A 12178-nucleotide genomic window follows, 5' to 3' on the forward strand; every position below is an offset into this window, starting at 1 on the left:
ACCAGCGGTTTTCAAAAAAAAAAAAAAGAGGTGGTGGGGGTTTGCGGTAAAAGGCTTAGTCATAAATAGGCTTATCAACTTTTGAAATGGAGGAGAAAAATAATGTACAATGATAGAATGTGTCTTTATTGTGATTCATCATAATATTAAAGGGGTCATATGATGCTTTTTTAAAGATCATTATTTTGTGTATTTGGTGTAACAGAATATGTTGACATGCTTTAATGTTCAAAAAACACATTATTTTTCAAATACTGTACATTATAGTAGGTCCACGCGCACACACACAAACACACCGCTCTCTCTCTCGCTCGCTCACACACACACACACACACACACTGCTCTCTCTCGCGCGCGTTCGCACGAAACGGTCGTCCATAAAATGCATTGCTGTTCTGTTGTAAGTAATCTTAAAGATTCCTAAATGCATCTACTTTCGGAAGGCCAAATAAAGTGCTTTTGCTTTCGCCTAGAAACACACCATGTCTCCCTGACATGGCTGCTTCAACACTAACTGCGGTTACTGAAACCATGCCTTCTTTCTTTGCGTGAACATTTGGGCGGCATTATGCTAATATTTCCACATAGTGAGGTAGATATGTGGGGGCGTGTTAGAACAAGTGTTTTAGGGGGGCGTGGCAGAGTCTTAACTTTGATAAAGAATATCTCTTTGGTTTTGAGACTTTAGTCTTTGCAACTTCAGGGATCTTATCTATGCACAATCAGCTTGCAACACTCCAAAGAGAAAGAAAAACTTGAAATTGCATCATATGACCCCTTTAATACATTTCATTGTTTGATTCCAAAGACATTTTTGCTTACAATAAACAATTCTGTGATGGGTTGCCACTTAATTTCCAATCATGCAAAATCAAAATCCTGAAGCAAACCTAGTTGAGAAGAGAACCACTGACTTACACCAATCCATCCAAGTAATCTTATATGAAATTGCTCTTAAAATATTGGAACTCTCTTTAAAAGCCTCTATGAACATCTAATGAAGACACTGGGAATAAAGTGTAAGATTTCTGTGAGGGGGATTCAAAATGTAACCATGAGAGCATGACTCTTCCATTTCTCACTTAGACTGTTTCTTCTTCTCATACACACACACTCACTCACACACACACACACACACACACACACACACACACACACACACACACACACACACACACACACACACACACACACACACACACACTCCAGTCTGGAGTAATAAGCAATATATCAGGATATGAAGCCAGAGAGTCACAGAGCCAAGCTTACTTGGCGTCATCTCTTCAAAGTACTCCAGGGAGCTATAAACCAGACTCTCGACTTTTCTGTGCTAAATGCAGTCTTTTTCTGTATTTTAATTCATGTACAAAGGGGAGTTCAGTGAAATAACAACACAGCCAATGTATTTCCCCTCTTTCCACTGGTAAGCATTTTCACAGTCATGATAAAAAAAATATCATACTACACAGGATTGGACTTTTGTCTTTTTCTTCAACACTCAGCAGTTTGGCCTGAGAAAACAATAATAAATATGGAAAGGGAAGTACAAAAAAGTTTAATCAGGTGTCAGAGGATTTGGCTGTCTGTTCAGCAGTTTCGATTCACATCCACAAAACATACTGCAGCCAAAATACATGAACAACAACACACTTGACTTTAGATTGTGTGTGTGAGAATGTGTTTATGGTGTAGTTTGGGTTGCAGGAAGTTTTGCCATCTGGAAGCTGAGGCACCCCATCATCTCTGTTCTTTACTAATCTCTACAGTCGCTGTTAGCTGTACTGTAACTCAACTGTGTAGATGTTGCCCATTCTCTGGTCAATCACAACATCCCCTCTATAATACAATGATGGCATGCTGGCCCATTGCATATAATAGACAAAAGCTGTCCTATCCTAGGCTTTTTAGCACAACACAAAAGGGCATCTGAACACACCCAAACAAGCTTTACACTGCTGATGTTAGATACGTATAGATCACATGACCAGAAATTTAATCCAGGATAATCACTATAGACAAATAACTTCCCCCAGCAAGTGCTCTTTGACTATTATTTATTTTGACAAAGAACTTGACAGAGCTTCAGTTCAAACATGCCTTTTACACATTGTATAGGGTGTTTAATATACACAAAAAGAAGTAAACGGTCTTATGTTATGTTGTCAATCAATGCATCAGTACAGTACTGTTGAATTTTGAACAGTGCTGAAATATCTATCCAAAATTTTTCTATTTACTAGAATAAAATGACGAAAAATAAATGAGACTTCAAAACCTTTTTTTCTAAATCTTACTGACCCCCGAAGGTTTGAACAAAACATCTATTTTAGCAGTAGATATCAACACTTGAGTTAGATTGATTTTGTTTAAGAAATGAGTAGCATACATGGCATGGTGTCATACAGCAGACAGCGGCCTTGAATATTAAATTAATACCATTTAATTTAAAGACCATGAGTGAACAGGGATTTCCTACACATGCCTACATCATACTTCTGGGTATTTTGGCTTTTGTTCAATAATACAGCAGACATGTACAATGTCATGCCAAAATAGTTTTTTTTTTTAATTATTATTATTATTATTATTATTATAAAATACATTAATAAACAAAACATAAAACAGAAATAACCTAAATTATCATTATTATAAATTATACTTTTAAATGTCTTCATGATATTTAAATTTTTGTCATGTGGCAAATGGGAAAATAGGATTGAAAAAATTTGAAAATAAATACAGACATGTAAACTATAGGAAAACTATAATTGTTATAGGGAACTATATTTGTTTATTCAATCATGGTGTGTGAATACTGTTATTGCAATCTTCTTATGTACTCACTGAAGTATGCGATATCTCAGCAATTTATTTTTTTGGACATTTTTAATAGAGGCTATAGCAGACAGTAAATTACAGGGAGGATGGGTACACAAGTTTGTGTTTAGTGTGGGAGCCACTGATTTACATGTCTAGAGCACGTGCTCAAAAGAAAAGAGATTAAAAGGAGGTGCAGCAAAATTATTAATGCTGTCTTCAGGGAAAGAAGGAGGCAGAACCTTTAATTAACCATCATTAAGTTAAAAATATTAAAAGCTATTTTCATGTACTATTTTGGGTGAATGCTAAGAGCACGCCTAACACAACTAAAGCAATTTCAAGTCTCATTCTTGTGTTGTTCAAATGTCAACCATAAAAAACAGTTCAAACATTACTAAGTAAGGCTTCTTGAGTTTGTTAGTAATTTAGGCTGAAGCAAAAGACCCAAATTATGGGCCAAGAAATAATTCACCCCTTCTGGGTCACTATTTTTGCATTACCCTATAATTTCCCCCAGTCAACATCTTTCATACTCTCAGGGCAGTCCTATGGCAACCGTAATTGAGGCAGCGTGAATGCTCCACTTAAGAGGGGAAACAGTCTCACACCCCTGTTACCCATGAGCCTCCCCCTCTCACCCCTCCACCAAGAGGTCAAGCCATAGCTAAATGAGAGCCGGGTCTTCAACTGCCACATCACAGCATTACAATCATAGGAGGAAACAATTATCTACTATACCATCAAGTAAATTTTCTGTGCTATATTTGTCAACACATGTTTGTTAGCCTCCATCGTTCTTTACAAAAAAAAAAAACATAAAAAAAGATCATCCTTTCACCATTTCAGGGGGAATATGGAACTTTGTATTGCTGCACTTTTAATCGTACTGCCTGTTTACAAAGAATCACTTGCTTTGTAAACTTCCTTTTTTAAGTCACTTTGGACAAATCAGGAACATTTATCATATAACATTAAGTGAAATAAGCCATGGACATATAAAGCATCACACGCAACCTCTGCCTGACAGAAATCCTCTTCTTATTGGTGTAAAGGGCTTTGACACATGATCAGACTTTCACTGGTAACTAGGTTGCAGACCACAAAAGAATACAAGTATGAAAACCAATGTGTGCAGTATAAGTCCTTTCAACAGACTTTTTTAAAGTCCTAATGAAATTTAAGTAGTGAAAAATCTGCTCTTCCGTACTGTGACGTACATCTGAGTGTAACAGATTATCAAAAGCATAATTTCCAAATCTCATTTCCACTCACCTGTAACAGAAATTTCAAAACTTTGCATTACATTCGGTGTTGGTGCTTTGGAAACAAATTCAAGTTTTCAAAATCCACAAAAAGTAGAAAAGTGAGGCCAACAGGGGTAAACAGCTGCCACTCTGATGACACAAACGTACTGTGTACTCTCTGAAATAAAGGTACGAAAGCTGTCACTGGGGCAGTACCACTGCCTGAATTTCATTTTGGAAAATTTGGGGGAATTCCCCCTTTAGGTGTCTCTTATATGGGGGGGATTTTGTAATTTGAGGGAGGAGTTGGGGTATTTTTTTAGACATTTTTTAAAACTATAATCATCTAATGTTTTGTCACCCACTATATTTGTGTTTTACAATTTATAATTATACGTTGATTCATATTTATATTGTTTAGAAATCACTTAAAAAGACCTTTAATTTCAAACTCTGAATTGAATACATTTTAACTAAAAAAGACAAGTAAACAGTCAGTAATAAAGAAAAGGTTACTTGGATCGTGTTTTAGTTACATTTTCAAGTTGACTAGTTAAAAATCGAAAAAAAATCGATAATCGGTCAAATGTTCTGAAAAAAATCTAGATTTAATTTTTTTGCCATATCGCCCAGCCCTAATATGTACCTTAAGGCCAGGACACACCAAGCCGACGATCGGCTGTTGGCCAACGTCGGGCCGACGGCGAGAGACGGTCGGGCTAGTTTGTTTGGTGTGTTCCACTCGTTGGCTCTCGTCAGGCTCACTTCGGCGGCAGTTTACCCGATTCAGCATCGGGGCCGTAAGGACCATCGGCGCGAGTGAGAGCTCTGATTGGATGTTTAGTTTAGCAAACGAGTCAGTGCCCAGGAATTAAAGCGAAAGTGATGAAAACAAGCACGTAAATGAAGGCGGTACAGACAGAAGGCTATTTAAATGTTACGTGAACTTTCCCAATCATTCTAATGCGCAAATGTTTTCATAACAACATGAGCCGTTTAAAATGATTAAAGTAATCAACGTTACTGATATTCAAAATGGTAAGCAAGCGCTGCTTTGTTTACGTTTCGTATTTCTGCGTTTATCTCTAATATCTTTGTTTCGGTTTCTCCTTTTGAATGATGAATATATACTATTGATAGCTGATGATATAGACAGTTAATTCCTCTCATGCATGCGCAGAACGCACGTGTTAGTTTGCCGTCGGCTGTAGTCCGACGCGAGGCAACAACACCGTCAGCTTTCGTTGCCGCTAGTTCTTTGAAGTTGGCTTGGTGTGTCCTGAAAAGGGATGGTTCACCTAAAAATGAAGTGACATAAAAAGTGTCCCACACGGCTCCGGGGGGTTAATAAAGGCCTCCTGAAGGGAATCGATGTGTTATTGTAAGAAAAATATCTATATTTAAAACTTTTAAACAGTAATCTCCAGCTTCCGGTAACTGTCGTATGTGCGTACATGAGAGAGTGGCGTTCCAGTTGGATGACGTAGGATGTAGTGTAAGGTCCGGTGAGAATATGCTAGTCTTGCGAGAACCAAGATAGTAGGAGTAAAAGAAGCAAAGTTTACTTTGTTTAGCAAAGGAAAACCAGTCTCCTCTTGGCTTATATCGAAATTCTCCAACATTTTTTCTTTATAAATCCTCATTTTGTACTTCTAATTCAATGACTGGTGTTTTGTTTTGCTCTCTCCTCTGTGCTTCCGCGTAAGACACTTCTCACCAGAGCTTACGCTACCGCTACGCCTAAATCATCCACCAGAACATCGTTCTGTTGTGAACGCGCGTACGACAGTTAGTGGAAGCTATTACTTATGAAGTTTTAAATATGGATATTTTTCTTACAAATTCGCATCGATTCGCTTCAGGAGGCCTTTATTCACCCCCCGAAACCGTATGGGACATTTTTTATGATGGACGGATGCACTTTATTGGACTTCTTTTGGACTATTGAAAAATAACACCCATTCACTGCCATTATAAAACTTGGAAGAGCCAGGACATTTTTTTATATAACTCTGATTGGATTGGAAAGTCATATACACATAGAATGCCTTGAGGGTGAGTAAATCATGGGGTAATTTTAATTTTTGGGTGAACCATCCCTTTAAGGTCCAATATGGACACTTTAGGTACAAATGTGTACTTTTTGAAAAGGTACCGCCCCAGTGACAGCTTTCGGACCTTTATTTCTGAGAGTGTGGTTCAGAAACCAAAAAACATTGTGTGAACACAATCCAGTGGGTGCAGGGGGAGGGAGGATCAATTGAACTCAGGTTAGGGCCAGGCAATCAAATCAAGTGTGAAAACACCCTAAAATGAACTGCTCTGTTAGTGCAGTTCATTTAAATATGTGTAATAAAACTTACAATAGAAACATTTGCACAGATTAATTTTTCACAATAAAATCTATAACATGGATTTAGAGAATAGATATGGTGAATTTTTATTTCATGCTGGCTTTAAACACCTTATATAAGCCTAAAGAAACTGAAAAATTTGTTCAAATGCAGTGTGAACTAATATATGCAAGCTGAGATATAACTGGTTTACAACAAGGAATGTTGTTGCACATTAAATCTTTTTAGAAAGCACCCAAACCTAAATTTCCCTTATGAAAAGGAGTTGCCTATTCAGTTTCTGCTGCGAGCCTGTCTTGGCAAGGCAGCTCTCAAAGACAGTGGCATCCCATTTTTAGCTGGCTCTTAGAGCAGGAGTTTTCCAGCTAGGAAAAGTAAAAGAAGGGGAACATCTGTATCCTGGCCCTCTCTCTCTCTCTCTCTCTCTCTGTGGGCTCATTCCAGTCAGAGACACGTCCTGGGAGGTCTGCCAGCCCTTAACCTTTTATGGGCCTGAAGCATCATCCACTGCTTAGCCCAAACTCAGTTCTGACCTATTTCCACATCTGTGCTTTCATTACAGACAGATGTCGCAGTCCTGACAGCAGACCAGTAACCCTAATAATATCCCAGAATATCTTTATTAAATGTAGTATCATGGCAGAGCAACAATTTGAAGAGAATCTTGCTGAACAGGTTTCCTAATGTCAATATGTTTATAGCAACTTACCTGAATAATAACACATCCAGTTTAACGGCACACACATTTAACTCTATCGACTCCTTAAGTATTGAGATTTGTTAGGGCTACTGGTAAATTCAAGACCTGCTGGGAAGTTCGTATTTATGAGTTGGGAAGTTTTAAGTCTACACAACACATTACAGTCTACTTATACAAAAATGATGAACAAAGATGTGCATCTGTGTGTTTTTGCTTGTTATATTTTTGATCAATTTATGAACGTGTTGAATCTATATATAAACTGTAATTGTACAACACTATTGTATTTTGTAGACGCAACTTTTTTGTTTTATTGTAAATGGGGGGAAATTATGTCATTTTAACAAATACAGATACAGATATACAGATACATTCAACTTGTTTTCTCACTGACACACCTCCAACTCTGAAACTCTAGGTTTAACGAAAGTTCTGAGTTTCCCATTAAAAATTACGACTTTGTGGTAGTGTTCATGCACATTCAACTCGTAAATTCAATATTTCCAACATGACTTGAACGCACCATATGCACATCATGTATACAACACTGGTGAAGCGGTCTTGCGTAAAGTATGTTTCTGGCTTTGCGTTCAAATGTCTGAGCCATTAAACAAGATGTGTCATTAGGTAATTGAAAAATAAATAGTTTTAACAAACTTGCTTAGCAAGATTCTCCTCTTTTTTTCTTACAAACTGTTCAGACTAATGGTACTTGAATTGAAAGAGAAAACTTACCGTAAAAGAACATTGTTTACAATAATACACTATTGCGCCCCCTGCGGCGATACTTAGAATGCACTTACGTTATGCTAAGAACTGCGGTCTGATATTTCGTACATGATGTACTAGCATATTTCAGGTCTAAAAACGTTGTCTGGCAAATAATAAAAAAGAGTATATATATATATATATATATATATATATATATATATATATATATATGAGAGAGAGAGAAAGATACTGAGTTGTTCTTCTTCTTCTTTTGCAAACATCATGCTGCCCTCTGGGCTTCTGATGTTAGCGATTCCAAACTATCAGATTTAAGTGTCAAAACCACTTTTTATTTGCATTTGGAAATGCACAGAACAGCTTCATCTTGGACACTGGCTCTGCACCCTGATGGAAAATGCTCTTCTCTCTCTTTCTCTTAGTCATATCCTCTGTAATCCCCAGTAGTGAATTCTATCGCGGGATTGCGCATAATTCTACTGATTCCCGCAGTTTCCGTGCTTGTATGCGGGAAATTCCCGCAAATATTTCAACGTGAAAGACGCTCGCGACAGGAATGTATCATTTTCACGTGCTTTTGAGCCTTACGATTTTAAACATTCAAGTGCTCAATTCAGTACTTGCGTGCTCTGTGACTGTGAGACCCTTTCTTTGAGCCGCCTCACACCCAAAGCGCACGCACATAGAGACGCATCTGAGAGCTCACGCCTTTTCGCATAAACGGCCAAATACATACAAAAATATGTCAAAGTGCCCGTCTGGATGAGTATTCATGTAAACAGTCGATTTATACTAAACATTGTCGGTATACAGGCTATTAAGTTAATGTAAACAGTTGCGAAACAAAACTGTAACAGTTTGATTCGTGCATGAGGTCTTAAAGAGACAGGAACCTAAGTAAACCTGCTGCTGTCTGTCATTAATGTTTATTTATACATTGAAGACTAACCAGTGTTATTTTAAAGTTAAATAGATTATTCTGTTTCTGTGGTATTTCTGTACCTGAATATTACTGTTAAACCTACCTGAAAAACTTAAAAGCACAGTTAATTTGAGTATCTTTTTATTGTATGTGTATGTGCCATTGCTTGTCATTAATCTATTCTTATTTTAATACTGACTGTTTACTTGTCTTTTTTAGTTAAAAATAAATTCAATTCAGAGTATCTTCCTCACAATATAAATATGAATCAACAACATTATAAATTGTAAAACACAAATACACTGGATGACGAAACATTTAGGCTGGATGATTGTAGTTTAAAAATGTGTCTAAAAAAACACCCTAACTCCCCCGTCAAATTAATATATATATATGTGTGTGTGTGTGTGTGTGTGTGTGTGTGTGTGTGTGTACTCTACAGACATTTTTTGTAAGTGTGTGTGTGTGTGTACTCTACAGACATTTTTCATTTTTACGACTTTCTATAAGATATTGAATTACTCAATTCCATGACATGTTCAGGCCTCACAATGACAATTTTACAGTTCGCTGATATTTAAGTTCCAGGTGTTCCAGGACCGTGAGAACATACAAAGCTAATATAATACAAAGACTGCCTGCACTCCACGCGACTACTAGAATGCTGCTTTTTAAAACCAACAAGGCTGTCTGGCTGCTCACTGTTTTAGTGTAGACAGCTTGTTGATTATCATGGGCTTCCGAGTTTCTAACCAAGCCAAACCATCATTAAAACTAGCGAAACAATGAAAACTGTGCGAGCTGCCAGCGCCACATCAGCGAGCATTTAAAGCTATAACAAATACACACTCCAAAATAGCACAGAACTAGTTTACTATGGTAGAAAACGCGAATAAGGTACAAAGCTCCTCAGGACCTCATTTACTAAGTTAGATTAACTTATTGGCACTAGTTCAGGCCAGCAGCAAGTTAAATCACTTTTAATACTTTCTGTACTGACATTTTAGATACAAGTGAAAATCCTTTACCTCTTTTGTGTCAAGTCGCAATGAAGATCCGTTGAGCAGCTGTCAGTAAGTTCGTTGTCGTGCTACTAGAGACTGAACAAAAAGACTAGCAGCAGCATGAGAAATCCTTTAACCCTTTACCGCCCTGCCTGGCTGAACCATAGACTGTATAAAACAGGGCTGAACCATAGACTGTATAAAACAGGACTGAACCATAGACTGTATAAAAACAGGGCTGAACCATAGACTGGATAAAAACAGGACTGAACCATAGATTGTATAAAAACAGGGCTGAACCATAGACTGTATAAAAACAGGGCTGAACCATAGACTGTAAAAAAAACAGGGCTGAGCCATAGACTGTATAAAAACAGGACTGAACCATAGACTGTATGACACAGGTTACCATGGTGATCATAGTTGCCGCCAAAGTCAGAGCTCTGCAGTGTTGTGCAAGTTACTTCCAAACTGTAATACATTATAGATTACTTGCACGATTACTTGCAATTTAAAAGTAACTTAACTCCTTACCTTACAATATTACTGTCTCAGAATTGTAATACGTTACATGACTCCTGTATTACTTTTGAGTTACTTTCACCAAAATGGTAACACTTTGGGTCTCTTAACTAGTTGCTTATTAGCATGCATATTACATTTACATTTACATTTAGTAATTTTGCAGACGCTTTTATCCAAAGCGACTTACAATTGGGGGATACATAAAGCAACATATTATTAGAATATTAGCCATTTATTATAGTAATTAAGCACATTAATGCCTTATTCTACATGACCTTATTCTACATCCCTAATCCTACCCAATACCTAAACTTAACAACTAACTTACTAACTATTAATAAGCAGCAAATTAGGAATTTATTGAGGGAAAAATTCGTAGTTAATAGTGAATAAGTGTTCCCTATTACCATACTTGACATTCGAAAATGACCAAATGTACTGCAGAGCATTTTACATCCAGTAGAGGGCGATATGGTGTAGCATAATGACTAGCTTATAATATAGCTTATAATCGGCCAAGTGAAGGCTCAAGACAATGCAAGAAAGAATCACAAACGATCCAAGTCTGTTAAAAGTATGGTAGCGGTAAAGTGATTATCTGGCAATATCTGTGAATAGCTTGGGTCTATTCATATTAGACACAACAGGACTATAGGCTATGTAAACTCTAATGCCATGACAAGATGCGCATACGTCCATCTCGCGCATGCATACATACGTCTTCTACCATCTTCGCCCGTTAGCCACTTTTCCACTGGCCAGTGCGAGCCGGGGCTAATAGCCTTGGACCTCGAGCACGGAGGCCTAAATCATGCCGCGTTCCCACCGTCGGGCCAGTAGCCTGACTAGCCTCGCGGCACTCTGCCCTAAACACGACTGGACTGTGTCACACATACAAAGTTCCACCAGCGAGAGGGAGATGGATGAAATAAATCGCTAAACAAATACATCAGAAGCTGTCGTTTAGTCTTTATTTACAAACTTGGACACCACACGCGGCTATTGACTGACCACGAACAGGAAATCGAACTCATTTGCGGCATTTTTGATTCGTTAATGTCTCGCGGTCTTGCTGTTTTTATCTTTTTCTTTGAACAATTACATTTTGGGCTAAAAGTGTGTTGTAACGCATGCGTTACTGAACATGTACTAGTACACGAACTGTAAAATATTACTGAAAATTGATTAGTAATGCACTACTGCGTTACAGCAAAAAGTAATCAGTTACTGTAATGCATTACTTTTGTAACGCGTTACTCCCAACACTGGAGCTCTGCCATAACAGCTAGCTATTATTGTAATACATTGAAAGGATATCCTTCAAATATTGTTCCCTTTCGTGAAACTTCGAACTGCGTCCTCTAGGGGTCGCTATGGGGAACGCCTCGTCGTGACCCGTGTCTGAAGCCTACATTGAAAAAACACCAACTTGTTTGGCCGGCGACAGCCATGACGTCACTACCCGAGGGGTGAGACCTGGGCAAGGCGCCAGCGCTTTCGTCCGGGTCAGAGTAATACTTAGGTATTTACTCTCTCCCGCAGGGGGTGCAACATCTACCCTGTCCTCCCCTTTTTCTAATTCCCTTTTATGACCACCATCTCCAGCTGACCGACAAAACATTTTCAAACAGTCTCCTACTGGGCCCATGATGTTGTTGGTGGTTCTATGGCTAGATCATAGTAACCGCATGACTGATGGTCCGGTCAAAAAACCCCCGAACGAGCCCCGGCAATAAGGCTCGTGGTGGGGGAGGATGATCCATAGGTCATGAGAGTGTATACTAATGAGAGACTGAGGTGGTCATGTGTAATATATGTAAAGTTACCTGCAGCGGATGATCCGGTCAGAAAGATCCTCGGAGCAGAGCTCCAGCACAGAG

General features: G+C 38.2%; 1 protein-coding gene across 2 annotated transcripts in view; it reads right to left on the reverse strand.

Annotated features, from left to right (window-relative positions):
• LOC107554566 (CD82 antigen-like) overlaps positions 1-9984 on the reverse strand; it is a 31914-nt gene extending 21930 nt beyond the window's left edge. The window contains exon 1 of one of the 2 annotated variants that reach the window (XM_016237125.1): positions 9798-9984. The gene's annotated coding sequence lies outside the window, so the exon portion shown is untranslated. The remainder of the gene's footprint in view (positions 1-9797) is intronic. The other variant, XM_016237124.1, reaches the window with a different exon arrangement.
• Positions 9985-12178: the final 2194 nt, after the last annotated feature.

The sequence above is a fragment of the Sinocyclocheilus grahami genome, unplaced genomic scaffold (genome assembly GCF_001515645.1).
Source record: "Sinocyclocheilus grahami isolate Dianchi unplaced genomic scaffold, SAMN03320097.WGS_v1.1 scaffold506.1, whole genome shotgun sequence".
NCBI lineage: Eukaryota > Metazoa > Chordata > Actinopteri > Cypriniformes > Cyprinidae > Sinocyclocheilus > Sinocyclocheilus grahami.